General features: G+C 39.7%; 1 protein-coding gene across 4 annotated transcripts in view; it reads right to left on the bottom strand.

The window, feature by feature from the left end:
* The window catches only part of SPAM1 (sperm adhesion molecule 1), a 46,891-nt gene extending 32,651 nt beyond the window's left edge, over positions 1-14,240 (bottom strand). For 2 of the 4 annotated variants that reach the window (XM_025380099.1, XM_025380098.1), the window contains exon 1: positions 13,394-13,605. The gene's annotated coding sequence lies outside the window, so the exon portion shown is untranslated. Of the gene's footprint in view, positions 1-13,393; positions 13,606-13,929 lie in introns of those variants that run through there. The other 2 variants (XM_025380097.1, XM_025380100.1) reach the window with 2 other exon arrangements.
* Positions 14,241-14,469: the final 229 nt, after the last annotated feature.

Raw genomic sequence — 14,469 nt, 5'->3', positions numbered from 1 at the left:
AAGAAAAATAAAATTTGGGAGGCCCAAATCACTAAGTCAAGGAAAAAGTCAACCTGGGAACTATGTCAGGCAAACTGCTTCCCATTTTATTCCTAAATAAGCGAGCTACAATGATAAAAAGCTACATACCTCCCTCACAATTTGCCCACAAGGGAATTCCTCATGAACAAAGGACAGACAGAATTCAAAGTCATCCCACTGAGGCTCACCTGAGACATGCATATCTGATTGCTTCCTTTGCCCTGTTGTTTACGTAAAAATGCAGATTCACTGAGTCAGACTAAATTGTATATTCAATGGAAAGCTGATCAAGGACTCAAAAGAATGCCACCTTTTGTCTCTTATCTACTTATGACCTGGTGGCTCCCACCTCGAGTTGTCCCGCCCTGCCAGACCAAACCAATGTACATCTTACACATACTGAGTAATGTCTCACTTCTCCTTAAAATGTGTAAAAGCAAGCTGCACCCGGACCAACTTGGGAACACGTCAGGACCTCCTAAGGCTGCGTCACAGGTGTGTCCACAGCCTTAGCAAAATAAACTTGCTAAATGTTTTGAGACCTGTCTCAGATACCTTTTGGTTTACAGAATCCTGCTTCTTTTCCTTAAGATGGGAAGAAAGAGGGGAGGGAGAAAAAGAAGAATAAAATGATGAAATCCTTCAAGAGCAGTTCCCAAAATAAAATTTTATTTAATTACTATTTGGAAACATAGAGATATAATTCACACATGTCCAATTTGTACAGCAAACTTGTCCTATTGTAATGGTGTAATTAGGAATTAATATATCTAAGAGACTACAAAAATCACAGTCTGATTAAACATGAATTGGAAATATTGAATCCTTCAGCAATGACTCAGTATTATTGATGTATTATAAGAAATATTAGTACTTTCACATTTTAAAAATGCATTATAGGTCTAAGCACCACCATGGCTCATGGCTGTAATTCCAGAGATTTGAGATGCCAAGGCGGAAGGATCACTTGAGGCCAGGAGTTTGAGGCCAGTCTGGGCAACATAGGAAGACCCCCATCTTTACAAAAAATAGAAAATAAATAAGTTAGCTGGGCATGGTGGTGTGAACCTGTAGTACCAGCTACTGGGGAGGTTATGGTTGGCGAATCATTCTAAGCCAGGAATTTAAAGCTGCAGTGAGTTGGGATTGCACCACCACACCCCAGCCTGGATGACAGAGTGAGGTCCCATCTCTTAAATTAAAAAAACAAAAAAAGTATGATAAGTCAATACTAATTATGCTGTATTAAAAATAAGAAAATAATTCATCTTATTCTTGGAAGATAATTCCCTTGGGAAAAAAATGTGAATAACATTTTATGTCCAAAATATCTTTGTAGGTTTCAGAGCTTATTAAAGAATATATATAATACACCTTTAATATTAGGATTAGTTTATTGTTAAACTTTCAGAGCCACTCATCAATTGGTACTCAATCGATGCGTGCTAAATGAGTTAGTTAGTAAATTATATAAATGAACTTGATATACTTTAAATTTCACTAGACTCAAAATTATGACCAATGGTGACATTTTAAAATGAAGATGTTCAAACACAAACTAAATCCACCAATCAGAAGCCAAAGGAAAAAAAAAAAAAAAGAGAGAACTAAGCAGTAATTACAGCAGTAAAAACAGATTTAATTCAGAAAAAAAACAATTGCAATAGGGGAAACAAAACCTCAGTATAATCCTGGGCTCAATTCCAAAAACAACAAGGAAAAGCGATAATTTGTAGCCAAAAGGCAGGGTGGGGATCAGCAGGATAGAAAATTACTAAGAGGAAAGATCTCAGGTAAGGCAGGTTCTGGTGAAAACAACCTAACAGTATTCTTACTGAAGGCTGCTCGGGGTGATCAGACATCTCCTGGGGGATGATGGAGGATGAGGAACCCCCAAGAGTAATCTGAAATAGAAGATGGGGAATTCCTGCTAAACTGACTTGCAGGTTCTTGCTAGAACTGGACTCCAAAAGGAAGGACACCCAAGCCCAGAGTTTGAAACTTAGACAAAAATAATGCACAAATGAGCCTGATTAGAGTTTGATTAGCAGAATATCATTGTCTCTCCTCTTGTGCATAATTAGTTAATTAACTAAATGAATTTGATGTCCTTTGAGTTTAAGTAAACTCAAAATTATGGCTGATGATGAAACTTAAAGTCAAAATATTCAAAGAAAAACCAAGTATGTCATCCAGAAGCCACAGAACACAAGCATTATTCAGAAGACTAGCATGTCTTTCGCAGGCAAGCATAAGGCTGACGCACTCAAATATGACTGAAATGAAGTAATTGAATAAAGACTTGAGGCCGGGCATGGTGGCTCACGCCTGTAATCCCAGCATTTTGGGAGGCTGAGGCGGGCGGATCACAACATCAGGAGATGGAGACCATCCTGGCTAACAGGGTGAAATCTCATCTCTACTAAAAATACAAAAAATTAGACGGGCATGGTGGTGGGCACCTGTAGTCCCAGATACTTGGGAGGCTGAGGCAGGAGAATGGCAAGAACCCGGGAGGCGGAGTTTGCAGTGAGCCGAGATCTCGCCACTGCACTCCAGCCTGGGCGACAGAGCGAGACTCCGTCTCAAAAAAGACTTGAAGAGCATCTAAATGCAAGATGCTAATTAAAAACATAATAGCTTTGCTGAGGATGCTGTCTGTCAAATGTCTCTTGTCAAACCCCAGGCTGAGATCAGTGATACTTGACTTTCAGTCAACCCAACATCCCACTATAAAAAAAAACCTAGGACCAATCCCGGTTCTATGATTACAGTGGTTCAGCTGCCTAGCACTAAGGCAAAAGGCTCGGTACCAAGTTAGGCTAAAGTTTAAGAAGAATGACAAACACCTTTATTACTACTGGTGCATTGCACAATGATGTTCACAAAAGTATAATAACCATAATGAGGGCTATGGGTTTGCAATTAACTGTCTATTAGCAATAACCAGTGTTTCTCTTCTCTCGACCAGTCAGATGACTTTTGGGATTTATTTCTATGATTTGCCAAAGTCATAGTTACTAAATCTTCTGCATATGGGATTGTATTAAAGATCCAAATAGCCACTATAGTCAGACACAAACAGAAAACACCTTTGTCCAAAGGTAATAGGGACCCAATCTCATCAATTGTAACTAAGCATATTAACCAATGCTGAAGGTAAATGCCAATAAATCTATATTAGCTCATCTTCAAAAGATAATGCAACAAGTATTTTTCCTGTTATCTATTTAAGGTATCTGATGCCTACAGAGATATCAGGCCTCTACATGGAGCACTTAGGATGCAGACTGAATTTTTCCTTGGGATAGATGACTTGTTTAAAAATCTTGTCAGTGTTAAGTGGCTTTTTATTTATCTTCCTAAAAAGCTATGTCCTGAAGTCTACCTTAAGAATGCACATTTTGTACAGCCAGGCATGGTGGTATGTGTCTGTAGTTCCAGCTGCTTGGAAAGCTGAGGCCAGAGAATCACTTGAGGCCAGGAGTTTGAGGCTGTACTGTGCCAATATCATGCCTGTGAACAGCCACTGCACTCTAGCCTGGGCAACACAGTGAAACTCCATCTCTTTAAGAAAAAAAAAAAAAAAAAAGCACATTTTGTGATAGCAAAACTATGACTAAAGTCTTACATAATCAAATATCTTCCCAGCACCAATTGCCACCATTCTTTCTAACTAATGTGATATAGTACAAGATTAGAATATACTTGTGCCACAAAACAACACTAGAAACATTTATTAATGTCTTTCTTGACAATGACTTTTTTTCCTGTCTTCTCACATCCACTTTTTACCTTTTACTTTCTGTCTTTACTGTCCTCCATTTGCCTATGGGAGGTGGAAGCTGATGAAACACGTGTCTAAAAAGACTAAGGAACTCAGATCCAGAAAAGAATTGAGGCTTTATTTCCATTTGTAGTTCTATTAAGAAACAGCTGAAAGATCCAAATTATTCAATCTTTAAGCATCACTTAACTCTTTAAAAATACATCAGTAATTCCTAAATCTGTCTAAATTCCAGGAATGTTGGGATAATGAGTAAAATGATACGTATGAAGTGTATGGTTTTTTTTTTTTGAGACAGAGTCTCACTCTGTCGCCCAGGCTGGAGTGCAGTGGCGTGATCTCGGCTCACTGCAAGCTCTGCCTCCCGGATTCTCGCCATTCTCCTGCCTCAGCCTCCCGAGTAGCTGGGACTAGAGACACCCACCACCATGCCCGGATAATTTTTTGTATTTTTAGTAGAGACAGGGTTTCATGGTGTTACCCAGGATGCTCTCAATCTCCTGATCTCATGATCCGCCCGCCTGGGCCTTCCAAAGTGCTGGGATTACAGGCGTAAGCCACTGCACCCGACCTGACGTGTTTTTTAAAGAAACTATGTAAATCTAAAGTGTAGTGTTATTTCCCCTGGACTACCAATATTATTAAATCTTGCTTATTATGGCTCATTTGCATTTATTCCAAACTACAAGAAAGATAACTGTAATAGGTATGGAGAGGATTCTTTTTGACATTTTGGGAGCCATAAAAACCAATATATATAATTCAAATAGGGGTATCTGTATAAAAATTTACACATTGTAAACCCTTACCCTAAGAACATTAAAGAAATATTTGCCATGGATACTGATTTAGACAATACAGAGATGCTTGGGGGTAATAACAATAATCTAAGTCTTCTGTAAAGAATGTGGTTAATAAGAAAGGTGAGGTGGGAAGAGGAAGGGTTATACATAGCAAAATTCATTTCGAATTGTAGAAACTCAGAGCAAGATGTATTTACAATTGTCCCTTTATCTCTACCAATAAACTGAGACACTACTGGTGTTTTGCCTCCACAGAGATCACATGCTTCTCATTAAAAGGGAAATTGGAAAGGTAAAACAACACTTCCACAGCAGAATTCAGTCAGCCCCTCCACTCTGAGACCATCTGTGGCTAAAGTCTATTTAGAAAGAGCATTACAGAGTGAAAGCATTCTCGTAAAGTTTATAAAATGTATCAGGGAAGAAGGGAGGGGGAGAACTAAGATAAACCAAGCCTGCAGCACACTCAGCATTAAACGTTATGTTAGCTTGCTCTCTGACCCACTTCCCAACAGTGTTTCCCTGTTGCTCCAGAATCACATAGACTGTTAAAGATTGTAGTTCCCCCTAACTGCTCTACATGACAACTTGAACATTACTAAATGTAAGGTTTCCCTTTGAGATGTATTTTAAGTCCTGCATACCAGTGAAACTACTGATGTCAGCTGGTCTAGGGACCACATGAGGAGCTAACTCGTCTCCTTTTTCCAAATAATACAGTTTTCACATCCTAATGACTTCATCCCTCTTACCCTGACCAATCAATAACCCCAATCTTCCAGCCCGTTGTCCTCTACAATCCCCTTAAAAACCTCATCCCAGAAATCCTTGAAGAGATGGATTTGAGAGTCTCCTCCCATCTCCTCACCTGGCTGCCCTGCAATCAATAAACTCTTTCTCTGCTGCAAACACTGCTGTCTCAGTGTATTGCACTGTTACTGTGCAGCAAGCATATGAACCCGTTGGTCTTACAGCAAAGCCACAACTAAATTTCACTTAAGTAGTGCAATTCATTTGAAGCACAACAGAGAGTAATTGAGAACACAGTAATACAAGAAAGTGATATTAAGTAAGCCTATACCTAGCATTTTTTCCAGATTGAAGGTCACAACCTATTAGTGAGTCATGAAGTAAATTTAATTGCTTGTAATAAGACTTTTAAAAAGCCCATAAAATAGACTATAATAGTGTAGAATAGGATAGAATAAAATAGGTAGGATAGAATAAGAAATACCTTTATTATATATAATAAATAATATTTTAAAAATTGTTTGCTATTCTCCTGTTAATCTGTGTTTTTGTCAGTTCAATTCATGAGCCTCACCCACAGAACTTCAGGAGTAGAGGAAAGTTACTTTTCTTTCCCTACAGTTCTGGCAATGAGAATGGGATATCATTGGCTGGGACACCCTGCACACTCCAGAGGCTACCATTGAGATCTTGGGAGCACTCAGCAATGTTAGCAAAAGGTAAACATTTTTACCACATCAACCTCCTAATCTCTGCCTGTAGAGTCTGGTCAAAAGAAAATGGCAAGAGACTATCCTTCTCTTTCCCTTTTCAAATTCAGATTAGCAGGAGAAACCATTTGTGTGAACTAGTTCTTTGGGTATAGATACTTATGATTTTTTTGCGTGTGACCAATCAAAATTTAATTTCTTTAAGCTACATTTTGCCACAAGCAAAGAGATGGCAAATCAGTTTACTGGTCATCATTATATACAAATAAAGAAGGTGAGATTAGGGTCTTGTACACTTTTTCTGGTCCATGTGCAGAGTAATGGTTCAAACCAGTTCTGTGGTTCCCAGTAGATTTGTAATGGTTCAGGTTCTCTTTATTCATCTTCATAGGCAGTTAGAAACAGATTCACATGAAGGTTATGAAATAGAGTATGGTTACCATCTCCTCAAGAAAAAGACTTGGATCTAATGCAGAGATGGGGGTAAGGAATCAACTCAGGTCTCCTGTGCTCTCCATGATGCAACTTCAAGAAGACAATTATCATCTTCACTCCCATCCAAGGGAGCACAACGAAGTAGGTGAGGGTCTTCCACATACTAGCTGAGCCCTCCTAGCCATAGATACCACTTGATGTGGCTGCCCCAATTTGGGATTGGACTGATCCCATAGCCGAGGAGCCCAGAATGCAAGTGGGTTCTGGCAATGAGAGTGAGATATCATTGGCTGGGACACCGTGCACACTCCAGAGGTTACCACTGAGGTCTTGGGAGCACCCAGCAAAGTTAGCAAAAGGTAAACATTTTTACCACATCAACCTGGACATTTTCAACCTGGACTCCTTGTGATTTTTATTTGAAGTACTCTTGGTTTTAATTCATCCTTTCCCTCCCAGAGATGGTCATTGTTTTCCTATGTCTCTGTCTTTTGTGTAATTTTTCATATGGAAGGGAATCACAGGCATATGTCCTATAAGGCATGTTGTTAAAACTGGCTTTATAGACTGATGGGTTTACTGTCCTCATTGGGCAGGTGTTTGGACAAACTTTGCTGTGGGTCATCAATTTTCAAAAAAAGATGAGATTCTCCTTTCATCACTTTTTATGTTCTGAGATCTCGGCTTGTAACCAGTGAGGATATGCTCTTTGGTTTCTGCCAGCTGATGGGTACAGGTTATCAGGGATGCATCAAGTGGGTACCATAAGGCTAGGAACCCTAGACATTGGAGGGTATGCTGAAAAATCAATTGGAGAAAAGCAGATTAACTGGAAAAAAAGGCATGCAAATCTATTTAATGTGTACATACAGGAGCCTTCAGAATGGAGTCCCAAGGATAGAGGGGAAATTGTCTATTTTTACGCTTCAGTTCAGCAAAGTATGAACAGCCATATAGTAATATGACTGGACAAAAAGGGTAGGATCTAATGCTAATAGACTGAGGGAGAGAAGTCCAGCCAGGCCTACCTGTCTAGATTTTTCTTGGCCTCTCTGTGCATGCATTCCTTCCTTCTAGGTAAGGGACAGGAATCTCTCTGGAATGGGGGTCTTATGACCTACAGTCAAACAAGGTAGGTCACATAATTCCTTTATGGCCAGTTTTTATATAGAAAGACAGAGGGAAAGTTAGAGTAATATTTTTAGGTTTTATGGCTGACTTGGGTAAAAGGGGTTCTGATATCTATGACCTGTTCAGGGGAAGAGAAATTCTAGTTTTTATGGCTAGCCTTGGAGGCAAATGGGACTGAGAGACAGGAGGGCAGAAGAAGGTCAGATAAAAACTTTTGCTTCTGAGGCCTTCATTATGGGGTATTACTTTCTGAGTCCCAACAACATGAAGTGTGCAAGCAGCATTTTCATTGTCCAACCATGCCAGCTTTCAGGAGAGTTTGTTTTAATGAGGGGTCAGTATGGCAGATGCACTTGAAAGTTATGACTTAAGAACACCCTGACAATGACCTTGTAGTCTAAGAATCCAGGAGTAGCCAACCCAGAGTTTCACTCCTTAGCTAGGAAGGACATCTGAACCCCTGACCCATCCCTTAGAATATAGGCCATACAGGGAATCAAGGCCCTTTGCTTTTGGTTAGATGGAGCTTGCTAGGTGGCAGGTGCTAAGTAAAAATGTTATATAATCTGCATGCTTTTTACAAATGGGAGCAGTTGTCCTGTCCAGCTCTCCATGACCAGACCATCCTTGTATGTAAGTTCTCCCAGTAAATCCTATGTCTCATTTGCTCTCAAGGTCCCACTCTATACGGAGTCTTTGTTGTCTCTACCCTTATTGCTTTGCCAGTGCGGGAAGTCCCATCCAGCATCACCTGTCCAATCTCACAGATTAGAGAGTCTGTAATTGGATGCATCTCACTTGTGTAGGACACCAGAGACACTAATTTTCACAAACATTATTCTTACTGCCTGTGACAATGAGGGTTTTTGCTTTCTTAGGCTATTTTTGGGAGTGTTTTTTGGATCATTGGAGCTGCATCTTCTGCACCTCTTTGGGGATACCTCTTGAATTCATGATAAAAATGTATTCTAAGCCTAGAAAGTTACCTCCAGGTTTTTTCATGAAAAGATTTATTGGATTGAGTTGCTGTTAGAGTGGATATATGCTTGGAGATCCTATTTGCAATGGCTACATGATGAATTCATGGATTTAGAAAAACTTTTAGAAAAGATTTTTAGAGAAATCTCATCCTAAACAAATGATTTTTTGGTACCTATGGGAAGTTGAAATCGGAAGTAGGACAAAAAAGAGCATTATGGCTAGGCTTAGAGATTCCCTCAAGATTAAGAACAGAAATTAGGCTTAGAACAAAAGTTAAAAATCCACATCTACTGTACATGTTCCTTTCCCCTGCAACTGTGCTCTTCTTTATTCTCAATTCCATATCCCTAACCTTCCAGAAGGTATTTTGAATCTCCAGACCCTGACTTATGTTTCTCTCCCTCAAATCCAGCCCAGACTCCTAAGCAAATTCCTATAATCCCTGAAGCTCCTCTGACTTCTAAGAAAAAAAAAAAAAAAAGTCCCTAAACACCCAACTTCCTTCTTTAAATTCTTTTTCCCTGCAAGAATAGCAGAAAGCACTCTGGCCTAATCTCCAGGCCAGGGAATACAAGTTACTTATGTAAATGCTGATAGTCAGAAAATAACTTTGTCAGAGGCCCCAGGGATACACAGCAGGGCTCATTTCATTGTCCCTTATAATTCCATCTACTTTCTGGGTCGATATAATCAGATCCCATCAGCTGCAAGTCTTCCCATGAAATTCCTTTTGTGGATGTATCCTTAGTGCCCACAGCAAAGAATTCATGTCCTCTGGACAGCAGCAGATCTTTTAAAATAAAAAGTCATTTTATACCACACCCCACCCCACCCCCAAAATACACACCTTTCAGAAGATCCTGTCAAACTTAGAGAGAAGTTAGAAAAGTTAGTGACAATATACAACTCCCCTCCTAGGGATTTTGATTGGCTCTTCCTACCCAGGGTGATACTGTGGTTACCAGACAAGCCAGACAACCCCCTAGGGACAGCTACCTCTCCCCAGCAGCAAACACACATAAAGAAAACAGGTAGCCAGAACTTCTCCCAGGCCTTCCTGCAAATGACGAGGAAATGACTCAGCTGGCAGCTGATATTTAGGGCCTCATAAAAGTGATTGTAGAGACCTTTCCCACCAAAGTGAATTGGTCTAAGGTTGAAAAGTACACTCAGAAAGAAAAGGATGCCAAGATTTTTGTGGAATGTTGTATACAGACTTTCCAAAGGCATGCTGCATTTAACCTCAAAGCCCCAGAACAGAAAAATCTTATTATTTCCACCTTTATTGGAAATCCTCTGTCTGGAATAAGGAAGCAAATCCACAGTAGCTTTTTTGTCTGGGCAGGACAATCTCTTCAACATTATGATTGAAGCTTCTACCCCATTTGTTGAAAAAAGGCTTGCAGGAAAAGAGGAGGGGGGAAAAATTAACATCAACTGTCCTTGCCTTGCAAATTTAGTCTTTATAAAAACACACCTATGACTCTAGGGGCAACTCAAGTCCCACCCATTTTTCTTACCAGCCCCAGAGCCACCCCTATTCATTTCAAGATGTTTGCAGGTACTATATACAAAGCCAGACATTGAAAAAAACAATTGTCCTGCACTTAAAAGAAAGGAAAGCTTAAACAATCTCTCCTGAACCCAACTTCCTCAGAGGATCCATTTTCCTCTTTCTGAGAGAGGAAGCATATCCTCCATCCTTAAAATAGAAGATCAAGAACTGAATTTTTAAATTGACACTGACGTGACTTTCTCTACTACTGGCTCAAAGTATTCATCTCTATCTATCACCTCTAATTCTATTCAGCTGTTGGAACTCCAGGGAAGCCTGTTTCATTGCCTACATCTTAGGCCACCCAATATTTGTAGGCCCTCTTAACATCCATCACGCCTTTCTAGTTTCTGACTTCTTACTGACAAACCTTTTAGGCAGAGGTTTGTTATGTAAATTTAATGCCACCATAGAGTATAATTATAAAGATGTTTTTTATTTTCCTACCTTCAGACCAAACCTCAAGCTTCCTACCTTCCCTAATGGAAACCCATATCAATTTAAAATCTTCTGAAGAGGATGCAGTCCTAAAAGATATCCCACATAGTATTTGGGCCTCACATATAAATGAGATTGGATAGCTACTGAGTGCACAGTCAGTGGGCGTTACCTGGAAGAGTAATAAACCTTTCCTATAAGTAGCCCAATACTCTCTCTTTCAAGATGAAAAATAAGGAATTGAACCTATAATCGACTATTTTATAGCAGGGTTTTCTTATACCTTCTTACCCTGCAATACCCTAATCTTGCCAATAATAAAAGTAAAATTTGATTTAGATGGGAATCAAATCCCATCTTAGATTTGTACAAGATCTGAGAGTCATAAACTCTTATAATGCCCCATCACCCCATAATTCCTAATCCAGCCACTATTCTGACCTCGATTCCTGCTGATGCAGTCTGGTTTATAGTAATTAACCTCTGGTCAGCTTTCTTTTTAATTCCATTACTCTGGGACTCAAAATTTGTCTTTGCACTTATGTTTAGAGGAAGACAATCAACATAGATGCATACCTTATAGATATTATGAGTTCCCCTCAATATTTTTCTAAGTCCGTAAAACCAATCTCAACCCTGTAGCTTTTACTCAAGGCTTCACTCTTTTTCAATACATTAATAACCTCTTTCTTTATAGCCAAACTAAACAGAGTGATCTTATAGACTCCCTCATTCTCCTAAAATAACTAGCTGAATGAGGCCTTAAATCCTTCATATCTAAACATCAGTGGATGCAAACAACTGTTACCTGCTTAGGACATGAGATATCTCAGGGCACTAAAAATAGCACAAAATGCCTTGAATCAGCCTTGCCCATCTCTCTCCCGAAAACAAAAAGCAGCTGCATAAATTCCTAGGGGCAGCTAACTATTGTCACCAATGAATTCCTGCTTTTGCTGCCCATGCTAAACCTCTATAGATGCCCTCCTCCCGATGCTACTTCAGAGTTCATTTCCTGGCTCTTGGAGCCATTGAACTGCAAAGCCTGAAAATGAGCACTTCGCACATAGCCAGCTCTTGGCTTACCCAACTTTGGCAAACTGTTTCACCTATACTACCATGAAAAGAATAGGATTGTTTGGGGTATTCAGAACAACCTCTTGCCTCTTGGATATGAGGACTAAGCTCTGATTTTTTTGTTACCCAAATTTCTACCTAAGGGGTCTAGGGAGTCATGCCCTACAAACTGTAAATTCTCATCAGTTGGGTTTTATTGGACCGTATATATTGTGGCTTACTTTTCAATCTGACTCTGGCATAACATTATGAGACAAGGAAAAAAAATGTTTAACCCCAAGATATATTTCCTTGCCATACCTTAAAATTGCCCTGCAAAGTGTCTTGTGGGAAGAATCCACATTCTATAGAGAATCCCTTTCCCTTTTGTTTTCCTTTCTTCCTTCCCAGATCCAGGAGATAATCAACTAAGAGCCAGGCACACTTTTAAGTCCTATTAAAAAAACTATTTACAACCTGGTCTCTCTAAAATCTGCTATCTAAGAGCTTCCGCTGCACAATAAAACTTGGTGTCCATAATCCTTTATCTTTAACCTGAACATTCCTCTCTGTCGATCCCAGGTCTTCAGACAACCTCAACCAATTGTCAGCCAGAAAATATTTAAATTTACCTACAGGCTGGAAGCCCCCACTTTGAGTTGTCCTGCCTTTCTAAACCAAACCAATGTATTTCTTAAACGTATTTGATTAATGTCTCATGCCTTCCTAAAATACGTAAAACCAAGCTGTATAAATAAGGGAGGAGACCACCCCTCATATTGTCTTATGCCCAATTTCTGCCTCCAAAGAAAGAAAAAGTAAAAACTAAAAGGCAGAAATGAAATCCACAGGCAGACAGCCCGGCGTCACGCCCTGGGTGGTTAAAGATTGACCCCTGACCTAACTGGTTATGTTATCTATAGATTCCAGACATTATGTGAAAAAGCACTGTGAAAATCCCTGTCCTGTTCTGTTTCAGCACCCAGTCACATACCCACTGCTTGCTCAATCAATCACGACCCCCTCACGTGGACCCCCTTAGAGTTGTAAGCCCTTAAAAGAGATAGGAATTACTCACTCGGGGAGCTCAGTTTTTGGAGACATGAGTCTTGCCAAAGCTCCTGGCTGAATAAAGCCCTTCCTTCTTTAACTCAGTGTCTGAGGGGTTTTGTCTGTGGTTTGTCCTGCTACACCCCAACTACCTTGGACACATGTTCTCAGGACCTCCTGAGGACTGTGTCACTGGCCATGATCACTCATATTTGGCTCAGAATAAATCTCTTCAAATATTTTACAGTTTGACTCTTTTCATCAACAGATATCCTATACTATATTTCTTGTAAACAAGAAAGTATCAGAGACAGGTCTCAATCAATTTAGAAGGTTATTTTGCCAAAGTTAAGCATATGCCCAGAAGAAATAAACATGGAATCACAGAAACAGTCTGTGGTCCATGCCTTTTTCCAAAAATGAATTTGAGGGCCTCAGTATTTAAAGGGGAAAGGCAGGCCATTGTGGAAAAAAGGAGGGTATGATAATCCACATGTTGCAAGGGAAAAGAAGTAGGTAGGGAATAGTCAATTACGTATTCATCCAGCGCTCAGTAAATCTGCACTTTACATAAGATAAGGTGAACACAGAGTAACTACCTATGGAGTTATTTAACATTTTATCTCTAACTATCTGCTTAGGAACAAAAGAAAAGGCAGTTTCTTGCGCAACTCACATTTCAGTTTAATTTTTTTTTTTCCTTTTGGCATGGTGAATTGGGGTCCTGAGTTTTTATTTTCCTCCCGCATTCTCAAGTCAATTAGACTCTATGGCATCAGGCATGTCCCCATTCCTGCATGAAGTAGTCACAACTGGTACCTTAGTTGGCAAATTCAGTATTCTTATATTAGGTTCCCTTCTTTACCTCCACATTCCCCATTCCCCCATTCTGTGTCCATTCTTTTATGACTTAATAAGACACCGCACCTCTCAACACAGTAGCAGACCACCTGTACACAGGCCCTATTAACCAATTCCTCCATTGTAACACCTTTTTTTTTTTTTTTTTTTTTTTTTTTGAGACAGAGTCTCATTCTGTAACCAAGGCGGGAGTGCAGTGGTGCAATCTCGGCTCACTGCAACCTCTGTCTCCCAGGTTCAAGTGACACCATGATAGTGGTAAAGAAATTAACAACTGAGGTTATTCCTCATCTTGGCATTTCTTTATAGATTGAATCAGACCAAGAAACTCATTTTTCAGTAGAAATAAACAACTCACTCCCCAAATCTCTGGATTACTCATTAAAATTTCTTACTTCATACCATCCTCAATCATCAGGGCAAGTGGAACATAAAAATCTAGACATAAAAAGAACTTATAGGAAAAAATCCATTAAACCATCTCTTTCAACCAGGAGATCAGGTATACATCAAGATTTTTAGAAAAAGTGTGTACTATTACCTTGTTAGGAAGGACTTTATGAAGTACTGCTAACCATCTACACTGCTATCACACTGTCTGAATTCATGTGAGCCACATCAAGGTAGAGCCAGTCATCACTCTCAGGACAACTGAAAGACCATCCCTACAGGTGACCTCATAGTAAGGATTTCAGAGTCAAGGCTCTAGAAGCAAGATGACACCACAAAGCAAACAGCTTTCCTCAAGATCACAGATCAAAAAACTTTGCTTTCATCTATTTTCCCCCTTTAAGTTTCTCTCCTTCCTGGTGTGGGGGGGGAGTAAAGGGAGGATCTTTTTCAACAAAACCTCCCATTTATTGAGAAGCTCACTGGAGATTACTTGTCTCA

The sequence above is a fragment of the Theropithecus gelada genome, chromosome 3 (assembly GCF_003255815.1).
Source record: "Theropithecus gelada isolate Dixy chromosome 3, Tgel_1.0, whole genome shotgun sequence".
Taxonomy (NCBI): domain Eukaryota; kingdom Metazoa; phylum Chordata; class Mammalia; order Primates; family Cercopithecidae; genus Theropithecus; species Theropithecus gelada.
This window is presented reverse-complemented; position numbering and strand designations above follow the sequence as displayed.